We start from the raw sequence: 22193 nt of genomic DNA, 5'->3' as shown, positions 1-22193 counted from the left end.
GCTAGAGTTGGAGGCTGAGACACAGGGATGGGTAAGGAGGAAGGCTGGAGGAGAAGATCTGGGTGATGGGGACAGAGAGAGGAGGGGAGGCCACAGCAAGTGTTCTGCTACAGAACTGGGGGTGGGATTAGGAGACCGGATTGGGAGGAGAGGAGGGAGTTAGCAACCCAGCTTCTCCACTACAGTCAGCATTTTAAAGCAGAGACGTCTTATTTATTTTCCCATTTTAAAACTATTTGGCAGCTTGACTCACTTACATAGTGAATTTTCGTCATCTCACACACCCATTCTCATTCTTCATCTTTGTCTCTCTCCTGTTGGTACCCTTCTTAACAAGCCCCCCTTCTACTTTCATGTCTTCTTATCGTGGGGCCCACTTAGTTTAATTAGTTACTTGCTTGAGCATGATTGTGAAGTTACTCAGTGCAGCAAGAACAACTGAACTGTGACTACACCACTAAAGAAAGTGACACCCGTCCCCCCAACAAGTGTTGAAAGCCAGTGGTTTCACCCTGGGAGTGGTGTGGTCTTGTAGACCCACTGGAACTTGATGGGAAGATGCTTTTGCTAAAGATACTGCATACTTTGCTCACAGGTTGCAGAGAAATCAGGATGGGGCTGTGCTAGAAGCTTCCTTCATACTTGCTAGTCTTCATGGCCCCAGAAGGTGCTATGCAGGCTTTTAGGAAAAAGTCAACAACTGTTTTACTCAGCTGTGAACCCTGTGAACCACAATAACTTGCCAGATGAGACGTGCCCTCTTGGGCAGTAGTGCCATGACTGTTACAGGGGTAACCAACTACTTTCTGCTTGTATTTTAGGCCCACTCAACAAAACAAAGGAAAACTCATTTCTGGTTCTGTAAACTTGGTTAGTAGCCTTTCGCTGGGGAGATCCACGGCCCCCATGAGGAATCTACTGTTACTGTTTTGTCAAACTGCCTTCTAAATACTCAACGATATTAATGCTGTCTCCAGCCTTCATCAGGAAGCTTCTTACTGCACTGGACAGTGGTTACTGCAGGAACCCTTAGCTGTTTGAAGTGCAAAGAATAAGTGATGGTGGAATGATCAATGATCAGTCCCACCCAACTGTGATAGCAATGACATCCCCTCCATGCTCAGGGAAGACTGTAGAAGACGGAGCAGAGAGAGCAGAAGTGCAAAGGATGGGGAAATACAAGGCAAAAAGATGGCTTATGGATCTGACATAGCTGTTGTGCTCACGAATTCACTGCAGCTGTGCTTATCTACACACAAGTTGCAGAATATCCAGCTTTTTTAAAGTATTGTTTTAGGTTGAATATAACTATGTCATTTCCCTCTCCCCCTTTTCACATGCACTTGTCATATGACCCAGCACTTCCTTTCTTGAGCATTTACCCACATGAGATAAAAATTGATGCTCCATGCTGTTGGGGCATTTATCAAATCTTTCAGAGCACCATTATGTGAGCTGGGGGCTTTTGCTCCGAGTTGAGTACTCCAGGCATCAGAATTATGACTGATATGGAGTGAATTTGGTTCAGTTTTCCAGATAATAATGTCTAGCTTATTTGTAAGTGAGGATTTTATGAAAGACAAAGTGTTGGTTAAAGACTATGAGTTCCTAAATGAAATGAGAATTGTGTGGCCAACTTCAAAGTACACATTTAACAAGAATCTAAGGGGATCACCCAGCCTCCCTTTCCCCAATACTCTGAAATCTTGCTATTCTTTGTAATGACCATATTGTACCATATGAGATATTAATTTCTAATATGTTGTAAAAGTTGTGACCATAAATTTCTGAAGACTGTATCACTAAATCTACTTTTATAAGACTGCATTCCTGCTGCTGGTTGCCAGGTTAATGAACAACAGTTTAATGTTTCCTTTGACCTGGGCTGTTCTTTTCACCTTTGCATGTTTTGCAAGCATAAGTATATATTAATTTGGTGGCACTGCCATGACAAAATGCAACAAAGTAGGCAGCTCACAGAAGAGACACCTGTCACTTGTCACGGTGCAGTTCTGGAGGAAAGAAGCCCAAGCGTTAGTTCTTTCTGGGGGCTGGAGGGGAGCCATTGTCCCATGCCTCTTTTCTAGCTTATGGAGGATTGCTAGCTATCTCTGGTGTTCCTCAGTATGTGAAGACATTATCTCACTTCTGCTTTCTTCTTCAACATGGAGTGTGTGTGTGTGTGTGTGTGTGTGTGTGTGTGTGTGTGTGTGCGTGTGCGTGTCCATGTCTGTCTGTGTGTGTGTCCCCATCCTAGTTTCTTCTTCCAATAAAGATAGCAGTCATTGCATAGAGAGTCTACCTTGTTCCAGTGTGATCTTGTCCCCGGTAATCACATCTATAGTGGCCCCATTTCTAAGTAAAGTCATATACTGAATACTGGAAATGATTTTGGTGTGTGAATTTTGGGGGACACACACATAAGCCTGTTTCAGGGTATATTAGTTACTTCACAGGAGACAGTGTCATCTCTCTAGAGTTACAAAAGAGAAGCTCTTCAATTGGGCGAAACGCATGGAAACCGCAAGGCCGGTACAACGCAGCTGGACATTTTGCCAAGCTGTGGTTCAGCAGATATCCTTATAAGTTTTAGTTCACACAAGTAAAATTGATAATTGGACTTGGACTAACTGTTTCTTCAAAAATAGGGCATAGAGTCTTAAAGGTACATTTTTTGAGGGATCAATATATAAAGTCGAGATGAAATAATTCTCCAAAGGGTGCTTGGGAAGTCTGTTAGTGGTTTTGACCCAATCTCAACAAGCTCTGTTTGAATGATGGAAGTCCTACTTTGGTGTTTTAAATACAGACGTGTTTCCTGACACACAGCCCTGGAGGTTTACTTCTTGCAAGTGTGAAGTACTGAGTGATGAGATGGTTTATGTTGTAACTGAAAATGTGTGCTTCAGAGTTCAGTTTACTTCAGCTCAAGTCCTGGCTGTTCCAAAGTAGAGACTCTGGGTAAATCCATCTGCTATAAATTCTGATGGTGTTGTCACACCTGAGATCAGGCTCAAAGCCACAGTGGTCCCAGACTCCCTGAAAGAACCATCCATCGTAACTGAGACCTGATGGCCTTGATGATGCTGGCATCATTGGGGAGTATTAAACTCTGAAGGTAGTTATTGGCCCCTGTAGGGCCTCCCTCATCTCAACGGATGCTTCATTTCTGCCCAGAGGCACAGATAAAGCACATTGAACTTGGAGAAGGGTATGTATGAATAATCAAAAGGGCATTTGAGTGGCATTTATTTTGAAGATTTTTTGATTATTCATTTAGCAAATAATAATAAAAATAAAATAAATAATACTTTAATAAATAAATTGTAAAATATACTTTAATAATAATACTTTAATAGTGTATATTGTAAAAGTAACCTTTGACAATTACACACACACACACACACACACACACACACACACACACACACACACTGCATTCTGGTATTCTCACATACCCAACCCTCTCTTATCTTCCTCTAATCCCCACCATCCTTTTTTCTCCCTACAGGTCCCTTCTCACCTTCATGTCTTTTTTTTTTTTTTTTTTTTTTGGCTTGTGGTCCACTGCATTTAACTAGGGTGTCTGTGTGACCACAGACTTGAGCAGGCCAACAGAGCTTGGTTGCCTCATTGATATGCACACAACTGAAGACAATGACTTCCCCTTCCCCAGAATCCACCAGGAGCCCACAGCTCAGTAGGGAAGAGTTGGGCCCCTTGAGCCCCTCCACAGCCCCTGATTAATACCGACAGGCCCAGTCTTATGCAGAGCCAGTGTGGCAGCCGTGGTTCCTATGAGATCAGGATTGCGATGGTTCTGTCATGCCCAGAAGAAAGCCCTTTCCCCTCTCTCCGGGCTCTTACATTCTTTCCTTGTACTTTTCTGGTGTGTTCCCTGAGCCCTGGAGTGGATGGTGTAAGTGTCCTGTTTAGGGCTGAGCACTCAGCAGGCACGTATTTCTAGCACCTTGACCTTCCCTGAGTCTCTGCACTCTCGGCTGTTCGTGACTAAAAGAAGCTTTTCTGAATAAGTCTGAGAGTAACATTTGTCTGTGGGTATGAACATAAATAGTTAGGAAGCTAAACAAGAAGATCCCCCTAGAGTATAAGCCCCCTCAGCCATGGATGTTCTGTGGAGCAGACCTCAAATCCAATGAGAACACTGGTTACTTCCATAACCGTAGTGCCAGTATGCACCAGGAGGCACATTGACTGGCAGCTTGGTGTTGTAGCTCATAGGGTTCACTGCTGGATCAGACCACTGACGCCTTTTCTCCCCTGGCAGCCTGCATAGCACCTCTGGTACCATGAAAGCTAGCCAGCTGAAGGGAAGCTTCCAGTTGGCCTGGCTCCAGCTCGAGTTTTCCGTATCTTGCAATGAATGTATGTGCTCTCTTCAGCAGTAGGGTCTTTAAAAAATAATTATTTATCTTGGATTATGTACATATGTGTGTGTCTTTGTGGAATGTGCACGTGTGAATGCAGGTGCTAGCTGAGTCCAAAAGGGGGGCGGGGCGGTCGGACACCCCCCCACCCTCCCCGAGCTGGAGTTGCAGGCAGTTGTGAGTAGTAGCCTGATATGGGTGCTGGGAACCAAACTTGGGTCCTTTACAAGAGCAGCAGTCAGTGCTCATAACTGTGGAGCCATTATCTCCAGCAACCTTCTTCTTTTTTTTTTTAATGACACAAATTTTATTTTTAACTTTTGTTTGCCCTTTTTTCCCATTTTTTAAATAAAAAAAATAATTACAGTATAATTACATTGTTCCCCCCTCTTTCCTCCCTTCACTCCTCCTATAGCCTCTCCTGCTAATCCCTCCCGTGTCCCCCTATTCACTCTCTTCTTCAAATTCATGGCCTCTTTTTCTTTTTTTTTTTGGTTAACTTTTATATGCATACATAATGCATGAATATAAACATAACCTGTTGAACCTGCTTAGTGTTCCTTGTATGTGTATAATTTCAGGACTAATCACTTGGTATTAGATGAACAGTAGGGGGCTTATCCCTGGTGCGGTGGTTTGAGAGAAAATGGCCCCCAAAAGGACTGGCACTATTGGGAGGTGTGGCTTTGTTGGACTAGGTACGGTGGAAGGAGGAAGTGTGTCACTGTGGAGATGAGCTTTGAGGTCTTTTGCTTGTTCTTGTACAGGCAACTATGAGTTTATGGCTACAGCAGCCATGTTGTACCCACCAGACCCCATTTTGCTCTGGTCTGGCTCTTACAATCTTTCAGCCCAGTCTTCTGAAATGGCCCCTTGGTTGGTGAGTGTGAGTGTGATATGGATGTCTTATTAATTGATGACCACTCCACTAGCACTTATTCTTTGCACTTTGGCCAGGTGTAAACCTTTGCACTGTCTACTGCACAGAGAAAATTCTCCGAATTCTGAGGGCTACACTAATCTATGAATAGAAGGATATAAATTAAGAAAGCAATCTGATGCTATACGCATTCATTAGAACAAGAGTTCATCATTGAGATGTACTCCCCAACCATGGGTTCCTAGTTAGATGTGTAGTACCAGGCATGTGTTTTCTCCTAGGGAGCAAGCCTCAAATCAGATTAGAAAGCAGTTGGTCACCTCCATAACATTCATGCCACTATGGTACCCATAGGTGTGTCTTGTCACACCATTGACTAACAACTCTTAAGGAAGTAGCCTACATCTATTACTGAGATTTTTGTTAAGTAAGCCATGGCTTTTTGGAACAGCAATAAACCTACTACTTTGTAAGACAACTAAAAAAAAGTAAGTTAAAAAGGGTTTAGAAGTTAGATAACGTGCATGAATATGTTTTATATAATTTAAACATTCCCTGTCCTTTAGAATAGCCTGATGAAATGGGAGTAACATGAAGGAGGAAATAAGTGAGTTGCGTATACTAGTGAATGAGATAATGGAGAATGGGTGAAGTCGTGTATGATGCTAGGTACATGTGGCAGCAATTCTGACTTGGTCTGATGACAGCAACATACTCTACTTGTGCTTATAGCACTTGAGATTTAAAATAATTCTTAGAAGCTCATTGATTTGTTTTCAGTCTATGCAGTTTGAACTATTTTATTTCAACTGGAGTGGTGAGAATTAAAGAATAGCATAAATGTTATGGAGACTTTGACTCAGAAGTTTAGGGCTATATTGGTCCAGGTTCTTCAGTGAATTAGGACCAATAGAGTACAGTCATCCCTCTGTATCCTTGGGGATAATCAGTTTCCAGATCTCTGTTGATACTCAAATCTGAAAAAAGCTCAAATTCCTTACATAATATAGTACATTGTGTGCATATAACCCATGCATGTATGCTTTAAATCATCTTTAGGCTCCACATAACACCCATTACAATGTAAATGCTATGTAAACACTTGCCGACTATAGTGTTTAGTATTTAAAATGTCTCATAAATTCTGTGTAAACAATTGTCATATTGTATTCTTTAGTATTTTGACATGTCTCATAAGTGCTATGTAAACAGTTGTCTAATTGTATTATTTGGGGAATAATGAAAAGAAAATCTCCTGTAATAGTCAATAGAGATGCAATTTAAAAATATTTTTGATCTATAGCTTGTTGAACCCCCCAATTTGGTACCTGTAGATGTGAGGGGCTGACTGTGTTTCTAGTTCTCAACCTGTGGGTCATGACCTCTTGGGGGTTAAATGACCCTTTCACAGGGGTTGCCTAAGACCATTGGAAAACATAGATATTTACATTACGATTCACAACAGTAGAAAAATTACACTTATGAAGTAGCAATGAAAATAATTTTATGATCTGAGGTCACCACAACATAAAGAACTGTATGGAAGGGTCACAGCACTAGGAAGGTTGAGAACCACTGCTCTAAAGGGAGAGAAGAAAGTGGGAAGAGGGGTTCCATTATTGGCACATAATATTTCAGAGGTGGAAAATCTGAAATCCATACTAAAAAACTGGATATGTAGGTGGAGGCGGCCATTGCAATCTTGCATATGAAGGCAAGATTGATGTATGTTTGTATACTTCAGTCTGGGGCTGAATGCCCTCTGTAGTGGAATAACAGGTCTTTACTGGTTATTTGGGACCTGGCTTTGTTGTTAAAGATAATCTACTTTGCTCATGGTCTATAGGTTTGGATGTTAATCTTCAAAATCATCTATCAGCATCTAGCCAGGCATCCATCCATCCACACAGCTGGATGCCAAAATCTAGCCAGGCTGACACGTGAAATTCACCACCTAGAAACACATACATGCTCACCTTTCACTATCTTGCATCCTGGATGAAGAACAGGCCTTCAGAGGTCATGGTCCATGTTCTTGAAGGTAGAATTTGCCGATGACTGTCCTCAAACCCTGTAGGGCACCCTACTCTCTTTGCTGAAATCTGAAAGTGAATTAGGTCATAGCAGACAAGCCGTATAAATGAGGGTGATCAGCTTACATATTTTGACATCTCATAGAGCAGACATTTTTTGAATAGTATGTTGTAATAATAATAAAAGATGTTAAGGGCGGGAACCTGACAGGGAGTTTTTTTCTTTGACATGTGTCATTTAGAAGCATTGTCAAATCGATGAGGTAAACCATACTGTAGTGCTACACATGCATTTAATTATGTTACTAGAAAAAAAATTCACATATTATTCTAGCATCTCAAAAAAAAATCAATCTGTAATAACAGGAAATCCGGGGCCCTTTTATTTACTCTCTCTGAAACAATCAGTTCCAGCTTCACAGGGCAAGGGAAGAAAAACCCGTAAAACCTGTGACAGCTACAATAACACTCCCAGCTGCACTGAGCCCAAATACAAGGTGATCGGAGGATCGATCTGATGCTGAAAGACATTTAAAAGTGCAGGCATGCTGTTGTGGACGTCGTGGTTTCTTCCTTTTCCCATTCAGCAAAGGAAGATGCCAGCAAATGCCAAGGGGATGCCAAGCTGTAAAGTCCTTTTCATTTTTGTTTACTTTCCCAGATAGCATCTCTGCCAGAACTGCTGCCAGCTCCAAAGACCCATGGCAGTGTCCGTCTTAGAACTCTGGAAAGGAGGAAGGATGTTAATGGGTTTCTCTCATGACTAAAGGCTAGACGAGTCTAGACTCCCCAGCAGTGTAAGAGTGATCTGCGTTCAGTGTCTAGACAACATTTACAACCAGCTTGTTGACATCCGCACAGTGAAGCCCCACCCTGGTTCAGATGCAGTAGGTCTGGAGGGAGCCGGAGGAGCCCCATTTCTGACACATTCTCAGGGTGGGACCAGACTTGGAGATCCGCGTGCCTATGCAGTCAGTGGTGGATTGTACTAGGAAGTTGTTGCAAACCTTACATGTTTCTGATTGTTTTTCCATCTGTTCATTCACTTGTTTTATTATCTAGTGAGAGAAATATGGCTGTGTATATAAAAATCACTGTAATCAAAGCTCTTCCAATTTGATTTTTTTTAAGTGAAAAATAGGGCAAGTTACATAATGATATAAAGTAATGATATATGATTATAAGCCAAAGGCTTCAGGCTTTCCTAATGCTATCAATAAGCCAATCTATAAATTAGAAGGGAATTAATCTAGGCTACCCTGTAGATCAGAAACAAAGGAACCCGTTTCTACCGGGGCTGCCTGTGACTGCCTGCATAAGTGCAAGGGTGAATTTCTGGTTCAGGCTCAGATATCGTAACTCAACAGTCATCTTGCTCTTTTGATGGAGCATGAAATTAAAGCAAGATGGCCCCCAGCTGAAGGCTCAGTTTTGTGGGAACTGGGCCCAGGACACTGTTAGGGGACCATGTGAATGAGAGAGGCCTGGATTTTCATCTTGGTTGGTGGGCAGCCTCAGCCTGTCAGTTCTCCTGGAGTTGGTGGGCTGGGGGCTCCCTCCAATTCCATGCCCAGCGACAATTGTACCCTTTGTCCCTTCTCACATGCAAAGCAGCCTTCATCCTACATGATGGTCTGCCTCAGGGTCCTGGGAGGTCCTGGTCTCTCAACACTTTCCCAAGGATGACTTTCCTTTCATTTTTATGGAGGTCACTGCCCTGGCCATGTTACACAGGACTTTCCTGCCTTAGCTATGATCATGTTCGCAGCTGTTTGAGTTAAATCCAAGAGAATGTATGCAGAACCTTGAAGAAGCCAGAAACACTTCCACCACCAGTGTGAGGCCAGGCACGTCTTTTGACTTCCCTGATTGCAAACCTTCAGCTCACATGTGCTCCTACAGAATGCCTTCCCGACCCCCCGGGATGGTTTTAAGTGCTGGATTTATGGCCTGGCTTTTGAAGTCATACACCACTTCCCTTTGGAGCTCATGGTCTGTTTCTGGGGGTAACTCTGCTTGGCCTGGATAAATGCTCCCTCCTTTGTATGGGCTCAGGCTCTAGCAAACCTTGATGCCCCCTTCTAGTTAGTATAAGTTGTGCTCGGTGGAAACGTGTCAAGGACATACAGGTTCCTCTCCATCCCACATCTTAGTGAAGTGGGGAGGAGGGCCTTTCAGTTCAGCAAACGTCCTATTTGCCATTGGAAATGGCCACACTTGACCCTTGGCTGTCTCTCTCTCTACTCTTGCCTCAGAGCGGGGCTCGGATCAGGAGCATGATCAATGAATACCTCAGTGACAGGACCAGAGAGTGGTGACAGATGTTAAAGCGAAGCTGACGTCACTTTACACATCTTGCTGGAGAACAAGAGGCTGTAGAATCCACCATGATCCCGAGGAGGGAGTCAAATGGCTAAAAACAGACAGACAACCCCCCATGTTGTATATAACATTGTATACGCAAGAATTGGGGCTCTGTGTTCACTTCCAGTATGATTTATAATTTGCTTTATCTCATTACCGTTCCATTGGCTAGGCGGGACACTCTTTCCCATCCTGTCATGGCACTGGGGAAATTAAAGGAGTAGGTGGCTCCACACTTTCTAGCAGCACGTTGGTAAGTTAAGGCTGTGAAGAGCCCCTAGGGGCCTTGTCTTTGGCATGCTAGGTGCAGCAAAAAGCCTAAGACTTTTGCATTGGGACACAGCTAACCCAGGAGATTCTCTAGTGTTCTAGACAGGGTTGCTGGCAGGGGAGCAGGCTAGGATAGGAAACTACACAGGTAAGGAGTGCCCCTTCCAGAATAAAAGGAAAGAAGAGAGATGACCCAAATTGAATTGTCCTATGGAGAGGAGACAGCTGGCGAAGGAGGTTTGTCATGTAATGTGTAAGGACACACAGTCTCAGGTAGTGGCAGTGAAGGAGACTCATAAGAGTGTCTCTCCATGGAGAGAATCCATACCCTGCCTGAGAACCAGCCTCCATGAGAGGGGGTAGAGGATGCCCCAACAGCAGGCATCTAGTTCACCCTTTTCCATATGCATGAGTAGAGGTGTGAGGTGCCTGCCTGCAGGACCTGCCTAGACTCCATGAACCCCCTCCTGAGAGGCTGCAGCCTGCAGCCAGGGAAGGAGAAATAGGCCCAACAAGGGGTTCAGGGCAGGGTTGGGCTCCCCACAGTGGGCACTGTTTTTATCTGTGTAACTGAGCCAGCAGGTTCTGCCTGTCTTCAAGACCAACCTTGGCTCTTGTATTTAACCATTTTCTTAGTTCTCATGCTCCAGAGAGGGAGAGATTGAAGGCTTACGTCATTAGAGATTTCCTTGAAACCTTACCAAGTGAAAAGTGAACTGGGCTTGATTTTGTTGCTGGCTGCATGGATGGATGGATGGATGGATGGATGGATGGATCAGAAGATGGTCCAACTGGTTCTGAACTAGCTCCTTTCAGGAGGTCTTTGCTTTCGGTCACATCTGGATTGATCTTCCTGCCCACCTTATCCACTGTCCCTGGCCATTTTCACTGCCTGTGCAGTAAATTGTTATTGGCAGAGTGGATTAGGGGACTGTGGAGCATCATCCTTGTGAGCGGCTTTAAGAAGACAGAGGTTGTCACAGCAGAACCAAGCTGAACATTGAACAGAAAATATGGACCTCTTCTTTCTACCAAACAACTTGGGATATGAGTATCAGGAGTTTAGAGTGTACCAGATAGAGTGGGGGAATGACTTTTGTCTTGAGAGGGACTGATTTCTAGTTGTTTTTTGTATGTGAATTCAGACCTTGAAAGTTGATATAGCCATTCTTAAAAAAATCTGTAAGTAGGATGTTAAAATAAAAACTTAAAAATAACAGTAAGAAAGGTTTCCATGCCTTTGCATAAAATGTGTGAAAACTAACAAAACCTGGGGTACACTGGGCAGCTGTATGTCTGCACCTCATTGATAATAACTTTTATGCATTAAAATCTTTATTGCTGTGAAGTAGAGTTGAGTACATGGAAGTCTAAGCACTTTCAGATGATTCCAGGCAAAGTCTTGGAGAGCATCGGTCCTAGAAAGTGACAAGTAGAAGGGTCATCTGTGACCTGCAAGGCATTGTTCCCTGAAGTCCGTGCATCGTGAGTGATCTGCTTGGGTGGCAGCACAGGGTGGGTCTCAGCTGGAGTCATAAGAACAACAGGAACCCAGTTTTCTGCTTTTCTACCCTCTTTCCATGTTTCCCCACTCACTGGCATATTAGTTCGTGAATATGAAGATGTCCACAAGCAAGAAATATTCCGTGAAATAAAGACAGCGAATGAACGAAAATGTGTCAACATCTCCAAGGTGATTGAGAACAAAGAGCCTTAACACTCACCCAGTCCTCTCACCCCTCATTCACACACCACAGAACCGTTTACAAAGTGATTTGTGGTCATATTATAGTCGTCTTATAAAGCTTTCTTCTTTTAAATCCCAGTTTGTTTTAACTTCTTATTTCATTAAAAAAAAAAAACTTTTGTGGTTGTGTGTGTTTACCCACATGTGTGGATACACAAGAATATGTGTGTGCAAGAACCCAAGGAATCTGCCTATCTGCCTCTCCAGCACTGAGGTTACAAGCACATACCACCGTGGTCTTCTTTTTACATGGGTTCTGGGATTGAATTTGGGTCTGAATGCTTGTGTAACAAGCACTTTATTGACCAAACTATCCTCCCTGCTTCTCCTGTGATTCTCAATTCCTAATATCTGATGAGGCTTTAGAGAGGGAGCTGAGTATGCCAAGAATTTTTTTTAAGTGGGGAGGTAGAGGAACAGAGTTGTCTGAGGATTACTGTTGCTGCAATAAAACACCATGACCAAAAAGCAAGTTGGGGAGGAAAGAGTTTATTTGGTTTACACTTCTACATTGTGTAGTCCATCATTGAAAGAAGCCAGGACAGGAACTCAAGCAGGGCAGGAACCTGGAGGCAGGAGCTGATGCAGAGGCCATGGAGGGATGCTGCTTACTGGCTTGCTCCCCCTGGCTTGTTCATCCTGCTTTCTTAGAGAACTCAGGACCACCCAGCCCAGGGATGGCACTACCTACTATGAGCTGGACCCTCCCCTACTGATCACTAATTGTGAAAATGCCTTACAGCTGGATCTCATGGAGGCATTTTCTCAATTGAACTTCCCTCCCTTCAGATAACTCTAGAGTACATATGTCCAGTTGATGTAAAATTAACCAGCAAAGGAGTGATGACATTTCTTGGGAAGTGAATGTTAGGCAATATCAGTGGTGAAATCTTTCATAGGAGGGATTTAAAATTAGCAGCATCCATACATAGGACTATTGCCAATGTACAGCAGGACAGGACAGCTCTATTCCTGTCTGAGGATTCTTATGAACTCTTTAACAAACAAATATGTGAAGAGACTGGAGGTTGTAACTCATTCAAGGTAGCCAGATATTTAATAAAACACTGCTCTAGTTTTAGAGAATCCGTAAGAACTATTTTAATTAGTGATAGGTAAATTATTTATTCAGCCTATAACCTACTCTGTCCTGTTTTATAATTTTTAATAAAGTATTTTCAATAGTTCCTTAAGAATTTTAAGCCAGGTGGTGGTGGCACACACCTTTAATCCCAACACCCGGGAGGCAGAGCAGATGGATCTCTTGTGAGTTTGAGGCCAGCCTGGTCTATAAGGCTAATTCCAGGACAGCCAAGGCTACACAAAGAAACCTTGTCTCAAAAAAACAAAAACAAACAAACATAAAAAGTTTGTATACGTACATGTTTGATCATAGTCACCCTCCCTGCCCCAACCCTCCCCAGATCCACCCAACTGTCCCTTCCCACCAGACTTTGTGTCCTTTTTTCCTCATCAAGGCCAATTTGAGCACAAAGATTCTTGGATGTGTGACTTTCCACTGGGGTGTGGTCGAGTTATCAAGGGCTATACTCTGAGAGAACACTGGCTCTTCCTTTTCCAGCAGTTAACAATTGCTAATAGCTCTTCAGCCAGGGGTGGGACTTTGTGCCCGGCTCCCCTCTCCAGGCTGGGATTTGGTCCAACTTGGGCTTGCACAGGTCTTGTATATGTTATTACAACCACTGTGAGTTTCTATGAGCAGCTACCCTGCTGTGTCTAGAAGACATGGTGTTTTCTCCTAGAAATTTCTCCTCAAAGATATCAGAAAGACGACAGGCTGATTCAGGGGCCCTTTAAGAAAACAATAAAATGAACACACCAGGAATGGGCACACAAGAAGTACTAGAAGTAGTCAGAGCTGCCAGCTGGTGGGCTCTGACTGTACATGGAAGCTTTGCTGATCAGCATTTGCTGCTTCTGTGATACCTTTTAGCTCTCATAGCTGTGAGTTTGTGCCCGGAAGTGTCAGCCATAGATATGGAATATGGTTGCTAATTAAAGATATTTCCTGTTAGTCAGGATGGAAGAATCGGCTACCGCGGTCTTAAAACTGGGTTTTTGGTAGATCGGTGGTCAGAAGTAATGACTAAGAAGATCTGGGATAGGAAGTTCCCTGGGGCACCAGTCTAGAAAGCTTACTTTAGGTTGTTTTATGCATTGAGTTGGTGTTTGTAATTGATTTTCTTTGAGGAGAACATTTGATCATCCAAAAATCTGTCAGGGAGTTAACAAGTTATGTAGGGAAAGAAAAAATCCGGTGTTGTTACTCTGTCTTCCCTTCTCTACTGGGAACTATTAATCTTTCAGTTCAGGCACTGTTGACCTGTGGGGGCAGGACCTGTTCCTTTCACATGGTAGGTGAGTCTGATGGCCTCACACTGTAAAATATAAAAATATGGTAAGTGAACGCAGATGAATGGACACGTATAATATCTAATTGTCATCTCACTTATATATGATTTCTTGTCTATGCACGGTGTGAACCCCTGGGAAAATCACATCAAATGAATTATCTTTTCTAGATGAGGTTAAAGGAGTTGCCCCTTATGATAGGTTTATATAATGTTTGAATTTTGTGTGACAATGACTAAAAAAACATCTTCTACAGGAAACGTTAAGGAATTAAGATCCAACCTAATGACTGTTAGAAAGATGGTCTTTATTGTGACTGCGTGGTTCTTGGAGTCAGTCTGCTCTTAGAAGACTGTATGGCCACCTAAGGTTTGTCTTTTACTGTTCATGTATCTGTTAGCCAGTCTTCTGGAACTTTCCACTTAGCCTGCAAATGTTCACTGTTTAAGGCAGTTATTTCATCCGTGTTATGATTCATTCTCTCCCTTTGTGAGAAACTTTTTCCTCCTCTTCACTTAACTCAAACCCACTGTTCACATTTGCATCCCCAGCTGTCTATCCAGGGCTATTTCTCACATAAATGTGGAGGCGCTAATGATTTGGGATTGTGGACACAAAAACACCCGATCCTGCAATTTTGCAGAACTGTGGCTCACGCTTTACTCACCTCTATATTTTCAGCTCCTGTGTTGGTGAGAACTAGTTTCCAGTCCTCCTCAATGTCTTCAGGAGTATGAGGCTTCTGTGGACCTAACAGGCAGTGCTCGGGGACTCGGGGTAGGAAGTGAAGTCTGCAGGGTGAGGTTCTGGACATCTCGTGAAGTTGGTTCATCTCAGCCAGGACCAGCAGCTGCTTTGGAGTCTCTGATATCTTTGGAGCTGGGCTGTTGAGTGCCACAATACAAACCAAATAGTGACGTCATTTCCCTCATTCGCAGGGAAAATTCTACAGCAGGATATTCTGTCGCATGTCCTAGAACGTCTCACTGCCCTGGATGCTTGCTACTGGGTGCATGGCTCTGAGTGTTGGCCACATGGCCAAGTAATGCACAAGTAGCAAGTAATTGTTATTGAGGAAAATCATAAGCAGCTGATGTTTATTTTAGCAGTTTAGTCTGTGCCCTGTCCCCAATACACACACACACACACACACACCACACATTCTCTCTCTCTCCTCTCCCTCTCCCCTCTCTCTTCTTCTTTCTCTCCCCTCTCTTCTTCTTTCTCTCCCCTCTCTCTTCTTTCTCTCCCCTCTCTCTTCTTCTTTCTCTCCCCTCTCTCTTCTTCTTTCTCTCCCCTCTCTCTTCTTCTTTCTCTCCCCTCTCTCTTCTTCTTTCTCTCCCCTCTCTCTTCTTCTTTCTCTCCCCTCTCTCTTCTTCTTTCTCTCCCCTCTCTCTTCTTCTTTCTCTCCCCTCTCTCTTCTTCTTTCTCTCCCCTCTCTCTCCTTCTTTCTCTCTTTCTTCTTTCTCTCTCTCTTCTTCTTTCTCTCTCTCTTCTTCTTTCTCTCTCCCTCCCTCCGTCCCTTCCTTCCAGTGTGGTTGGAGTTTTGTATTGTGATTAAGAAAAAGTCATGTATTATATCTTCAGTCCATCCTGAGCCTGGAGGTTCTGGGCACCTCACCCATCTGGCCTACTCCAGCATTTAGAACTGCCAAAGATCAACAAAGATATAGAACTATTCTCCTGAGCATGCCAACTGACCTGTTTGCATTTAAGCTGAAAGCAATCCACGGAGTGAGTTTATCTAGAATGATCTCCCTCCTTGAATGCTGCTGCTCAATTAGACAGGTGGGAACCTGTCTGCAGGCTCAGCCAGGACACAGAGGTCAGCAAGAGAGACAGGTCGCCCACCACCCAGAAGGGAGGCTTTCCACCTGCTACCTCAGGGTGGAGGCCATGGAAATGGGAAATGCAGAATTCGGAGGGGATTCTCCATGTTTCCAGAGGAGGGCCCTGGCAGGAGCTGCCCAAGGTACTGTTAGAGCCAGAAACTAGCATGTGACAACTTAGTCGTGCTCATGGGAGAAGGTGTGTAGATTCTGGTCAGGTCTCATGTGGTTTTTTTTTTTTTAAAAAAAAGTTCCCTTTGACACAGGTAGAAGGCAGTTTTATTACCAAGCAACTCAAGGGTTGTGGCGGTGCTGTGCAGGGAACATGCCTCTGCGTTCGGTCTTCTGCCCTGTGGCGATATCTCAGTCTCTAGAGCCACAGGGCTTCTGCCTCTGCTTCTCTCTCTGTTGGCTCGTTGTCTGCCTCTGGAAACATGTCTGCTGGTCCCCTCCTTGGCAACATCTGAACCACATCTCTAAATATCTTAGTTAGCATTCTGAAAAGACAGATTCTGATTGGTTCCCAGTGTACCAATAGGTCAGGTGTTTCTTCCAAGTGAATGTGCACACGTGTATGTGTGCACACACAACTATCATGCTAAAAAGACTTAAGAGAAGTGTGGGTTATTGCAGAATTTCATTATTATAGAACAGCTTTAATTCTTACATGTTCTCTAGAGTAGTCAAATATAACACAGGCTTACAAGTTATATTGGCTCAAATGTCCACCTGTCTCCTCTACATGTTTTATTTAACCTAAGAATTCACAAGTAAGTTTCTGAAAGACCTCCTGCTGGTCTTGTGCCCAGAGTCTGATTTTCAGTCATGTGTGTAGCTGAAAAGCACTACACAAGCACTCTAGACTTTTCAGCCTCAGAACTGTCAACAGTCACAGTGGCTGCTGAGTGGAGGCAACTGTTTTCATATCCCATTACAAAGCAGACTTGAATTTCTATGTAAAATAAAGTTTACTGGCTCAAGAACCCAGGTGGTCAAATGGACTTCGGCAAGTAAATTGTAAACCGTTTTAAGAAGGTGTCTTGAACGGTAGAAAGGAGGTGGAAGATGTCCTTGAATCAAACTGTGAAGCATCTTTAGTTCTTCCATAGAGGAGTCTGGAGGGGTTTTCCTGCCAACACTTTGTTTCTGTGACTTTTTGTAAAATTACAGAACATTCTCTCCTGCTCCACCTCTCGTGTGTGTGTGTGTGTGTGTGTGTGTGTGTGTGTGTGTGTGTGTGTGTGTCTGTCTGCACAAGGGCCCATGCCATGGCACATGCGCACATGTGGAGGAGGTCAGAGGATAACCAGTGGAAGTCAGTTCTCTCCACCCTAAAGGCGTGAGGGATCAAATTACTACTTAGGTCATCAGGTTTGGCAGTAAGTGCCACACCTTGTAGCATGAATCTTAAAAGTTCTTATTAATAAAAACAAACCTGGAGCTGGGTATTGGGGTGAATGCTAGAAGATCAGAGAAGGTGAACAAGCCACAGCCAACCTCACCTTGCAATTCCTCAGCTGGTCTTGTTTCCTCAGGCTGGAAGCCTTTGAGTCCTCATCCAAATGGATCTCAGCTGAACTGCTGCTCAAAAGCCTAAAAGCTTAACCAACCTAGTTTCTGGTCCTCATGCCTTATATACCTTTCTGCCATCACTTCTTGGGATTAAAGGCATGAGTCACCATGCCTGGCTGTTTCCAGTGTGGCTTTAAACTCACAGAGATCCAGGAGGATTTCTGCCTCCAAGTGATAGGATTAAAGGTGTGTGCTACCACTGTCTAACCTCTATGTTTAATATTGTGACTGTTCTGTCCTCTGAGCCCAGATAAGTTTATTAGAGTACACAATATTTTGGGGAACACAATACCACCACAACACCTTGTTAAGATATCTTGCCCTGTGTCTTGTTTCTGTCATTAATGGTTGTAATAATAATAATATAGTCACCAAAATAGAAAACCAAGTATAAAAGACAGGCAAATAAACCCTTCCATTATACCGTGTGTAACTAAACAAAGACATGTGGGCCAGAGAAAGAATTCGTAGTAGAGAATTGGGGGTGCTGAGGAGTCCATTATAATATATAACCTTGCAGCATTCTGTGGTTACAATTTTGGGCTCAACAGTCTTTGTGAAGCGACTGCCTTCATACCTGGTGCTGAGCCTCAGGTGGGAAAGACCCACACTCAGGAAAGACAGACGTTTGCAAAGACCAAGGACAAGCTGGGCCCACAGGTCAATAGCGTCTCACTGTCCATCCTCCACCATACAGAAGACCAGCAGGGAATGTTCATGATGGCCCAGGGTAGAGAGAAGTTGAAAGGGGAAAGCACAGTAGGAGCTGGAGGACTTGGGGTCTAGCTGCTGCCCCATGACTGTGACTGATGGCTGTGCCGACCCTGGGAATGTACAAAGCAGGCTGCTGCTACGTGCCTCCCACGCTGTGTGCAACCGTTCCTGGGCCAGGAATTCTGAGAAATGCATTGCAAGTTTAGCTGAGCTGCCGCAGCATGGAGGCAGCAGGATCTGGAAGTGTGCACACAGTCCCATAAAGAATGCCAACAACTCTGCCTCTGTTTCCAGATTAAGCCGACTATAAACTTTGGCTGGTATGGAACAACGCGTCTGCTTTATTGAAAGCTACCTTACAGTGAGTTGGGGGAGTTACTACAATCTTGTAACAGCTCGCCACATAACTATTAATTTCAGAACCGAGTGTAGCGTACAAAAAGTGGCCGGCTCTCTAAGCAGGGAGGCACCCTTTTAATTAAATTCTGCCCTTCCACGTGTGCCCTGCCGTTGGGATTCTGTATCCAGCTGCCTTTAATATTGCATAACCCTTTGTGTCCTGCAGCTGGGTCGCACTCAGTAATTACTTACAGTGCATGTGAGGAAGGTCCTCCTGGAGCTCCCATTAATCATCTGCAGGAAAGAATGCTGGGAGGCAATGTTACTGCAGGTCACTTTTCCCTGCTGATTGGAGTCCCCCTCGAACTCAGTGCTTGATCTTGGCGCCCCCACTTGAATCACTCCTGGAAGATGGACTACAGCTGGGTCCTGTCAACCCCGGGGACTTGTGGTCGTAGTTTGGATTTAACTCTGCTAACATCTCAGAAACTGAGGACAAAATGCCTCATCTGTATTTCCCGAAGCAGTGTAAGCAGATAAGTCACCGGAGATGTCACTCAAAGCAAAAACCAAGCAGGACATTGGGTACCAGGAAGCAAAATTCTGAGCATCGTTGTGGCTGATCTGACATTTGCCCAGCCAAGACCTGGATACCCTGCTTCAGAACACAGAGTAGAACTGAGAAAACAATTGCCCTTGGACCTGTAGGAAGACATTTCATTACCAAGGTTATAGACAGCAAGACTTTCTTCCAGTACTTTCCATGATTCCTTTATGCTCTAGAGGAACGGCTTGAACAGGACTTCACAACAAATGGGGCCAGACTGTTTCTTGAGGATGTTCACATTGTGGACAACACTGACTTTCTTTTATACAACAAAAAGAGGAATACCGGCCATTTCCACACGGGAGGGCAGTATGTATTTTAAACTTTGACACATTTGCACCTTTGAGTGCTTGGGAATGACAGGTTCTGTGTGAATTCTGTCACCGTTGACTAAGGCAACCATGTGGCCTGCTCAGGGTCACTGTCTTGACCTTTCTGGAGTAGAGAGTAAAGGGATCTGGTACAAGGACAGATTCTTGAACTGTGACTTCTGGTCTTGGGCTTCTGGAGCACAAACTGAGCATGCCACCTGTCCCCCAGACCCAACTGAAGGGGACAAGAACTCAGGGTCCAGGTCATGAGGCAGCCTCTCAGCTTCTGTGACCGACATGTATCTGTTTCACTTTTCCCACTCAATTCTGTTTCCCTTCCCTGTTGTTGTTTTCTTACTCTCTGTCTCTTTGGGGCCCACCACCCAGCTCCCAAATAAGTCACATGCAGAGGCTTATTCTTACTTATGAATGCCCAGCCTTAGCTTGGCTTGTTTTACGCCTGCTTTTCTTAACTTAAAATTATCCCATCTATCTTTTGCCTCTGGGCTTTTCCTTTTCTATTCCTGTATACCTTTCTTTGTTTCTTCTTCCACAGCTGGCTGTGTAGCTGGGTGGCTGGCCTCTGGAGTCCTTCTCCTTCTCTCTCACTCCTTCTTCCTTCCCCCAGATCTCTCCTTCTATTTATTCTCTCTGCCTGCCAGCCCTGCCTATCCTTTCTCTTGCCTCACTATTGGCCGTTCAGTTCTTTATTAGACCATCAGGTGTTTTAGATGAGCAAAGAATCACAGCTTCACAGAGTTAAACAAATGCAACATAAACAAAAGTAACACACCTTAAAATAATATTCTACAACATTCCAGGTTATCCAGTGCCCCCTTTCAACCTCTATGGGCTCCAGGCACACATTTGGTGTATGCACATATGTGCAGGCAAAACACTGACACACATAAAATAAAAATAAAATAAATATTTGAAAAAAATCATTCCAAATTCTGAAATGGTTTCTTTACCACTTTACCTCTTTATTAGGGTCACATTTTCAACTTATGCTGGGATGTGCAGAGCACACATGCCTGTTGATTGAGCTGTGGATGAATGGATGAATGAGAACTCAGGAGGACACATGCCCTCTTACCACCAAACGGTGAAACCACTGCCTACCTTAGATCCATGTGGCCGCTGGCGGAGACCAGATGTTCTATGTTCTGAGTTCCCATCCCAGGCCCTTATTCTTTCTAAACAATGGCGCTATCAGCGGGACACCTGGGGTCTAATCAAATCCCCAGGCGGCTCACTGGGAAAGGTGAGCGGGGCCACACCATACAATTTGATACCCCCTTTCCTTTGCAGTAACCTCCACAAGACTGCCCTGTCCAGTGTGGAGGAAGATGGTGATCCCTGCTAGACTACAACTACTTTCTCATCACCTTCTTGTGTAATATCTCTTACAGAGCAATGAGAAAAGAATCCAGTGCCATGTCTACCTAACAAGTCTTAAGACATGGCTATTGTGGCTTATTCTTTCGTAGAACTCTGTTAGAAGTCCTCCAGCCTACCAACATCTTAGGACCAGTGACCCAAAGTGGAGCAGTCAATACAATAACCCAAAGGAGCACTGGCTCACAGGGTAAATTAAGAAATGTCTTGTGGGTGTTGGGAAATCGAAATCTGAAGGCAGACTGTGGTGTGGTTTCAAAATCAGACACAATAGGCAGTAAATCATGGAAGTGATGAGTCAACTTCTCACCCTGATGCCTTAATGTGGGCTCAAGTTTGTGACCCTGACAGAGTATTTACTTACTTGTTTATTTATTTATTTATTTATTCATTCATTCATTCATTCATTCATTTATTCATTTACTTACTTATTTAGTGTATACATGTGCAGGTGTATGTGCAGGCTGCAGGGCAATCTCCAATATCGTTCCTAAGGAATTCCTAAGGAATTCTAAGACAGGGTCTCCTATTGGCCTGCAGCTCATCTATTAGGCTTAGGCTGGGTGGCCAAGAAGCCTCCACAGTACAGTGGTTGCCGGTGTGTACCACCATGCCCAGCTCCTTTACACGGGTTCTGGGGATCAGTCTCTGGCTCTCACGCTTGTAAGTAAAGCACTTTATCAACTGAGATGTATCTCCAGCCCCTTGACAGAACTATTCTATTTCACTGCACACTGGTTGGTCCCTGGAACTCTACTCCAGATGCTAGGTGACCATAGCCATGTGTGGCCTGAGGGCTAGAGGGAATGGAAAGCCCTAGCACTATTGAGCATGCTTACAGCACCACACGGTCATACTCCCGAAGCCAGAGCCCGCCAAGCAGTGGTGATAGCTGCCCCAGAGCTGGAGGAACCTTCTGAAATCCAGCTGCCCAGTGTTCTTGAGGACAACAGGGCCATGGCGCCGCAGCTCTATCTCTTCAAAGGGTTTTTGGGGCTTGGTAGCAGGCAGCTGCCTCCAAGGCAAAATGTCTGCCCAGCTAAAAAGCACATTTCTCTTCTCCAACAAAAGTGGTTTTGTGCCTGGCATGAATTTTGCCTTCGACTTTGTCCTTCGTCCTCCTCCCACAGAAACAGAAAGGATTAATGGCCTGAATTTATGATGCTGTTGAAAAGGCATTATCAGCATCTCTTGGCAGCTGAAAGTCCACAGCCACACAGGACTCAGCAGCCCATTGATTTCCATAGGTGGGTCTGCCACTACATCTGGGTTTCACAGGCTTGGCTTGTGATTGGTGTGTCTCCGGTTGAATGTGACTTCAATGACCTCTCTGGGCCTCAGTTTCTTCATCATTCAAATAACAGAGTC

The 22193-nt window shown here is 44.2% G+C and overlaps 1 protein-coding gene across 1 annotated transcript in view; it reads left to right on the top strand.

The window, feature by feature from the left end:
- The window catches only part of Ccbe1 (collagen and calcium binding EGF domains 1), a 244145-nt gene that overhangs the window by 111438 nt on the left and 110514 nt on the right, over positions 1-22193 (top strand). The gene's annotated exons all lie outside the window — the stretch shown is intronic.

This window comes from Peromyscus eremicus, chromosome 19 (assembly GCF_949786415.1).
Source record: "Peromyscus eremicus chromosome 19, PerEre_H2_v1, whole genome shotgun sequence".
Lineage (NCBI taxonomy): Eukaryota > Metazoa > Chordata > Mammalia > Rodentia > Cricetidae > Peromyscus > Peromyscus eremicus.
Note: the sequence above shows the minus strand (reverse complement) of the source record. Positions and strands in the feature narration are given on the sequence as shown.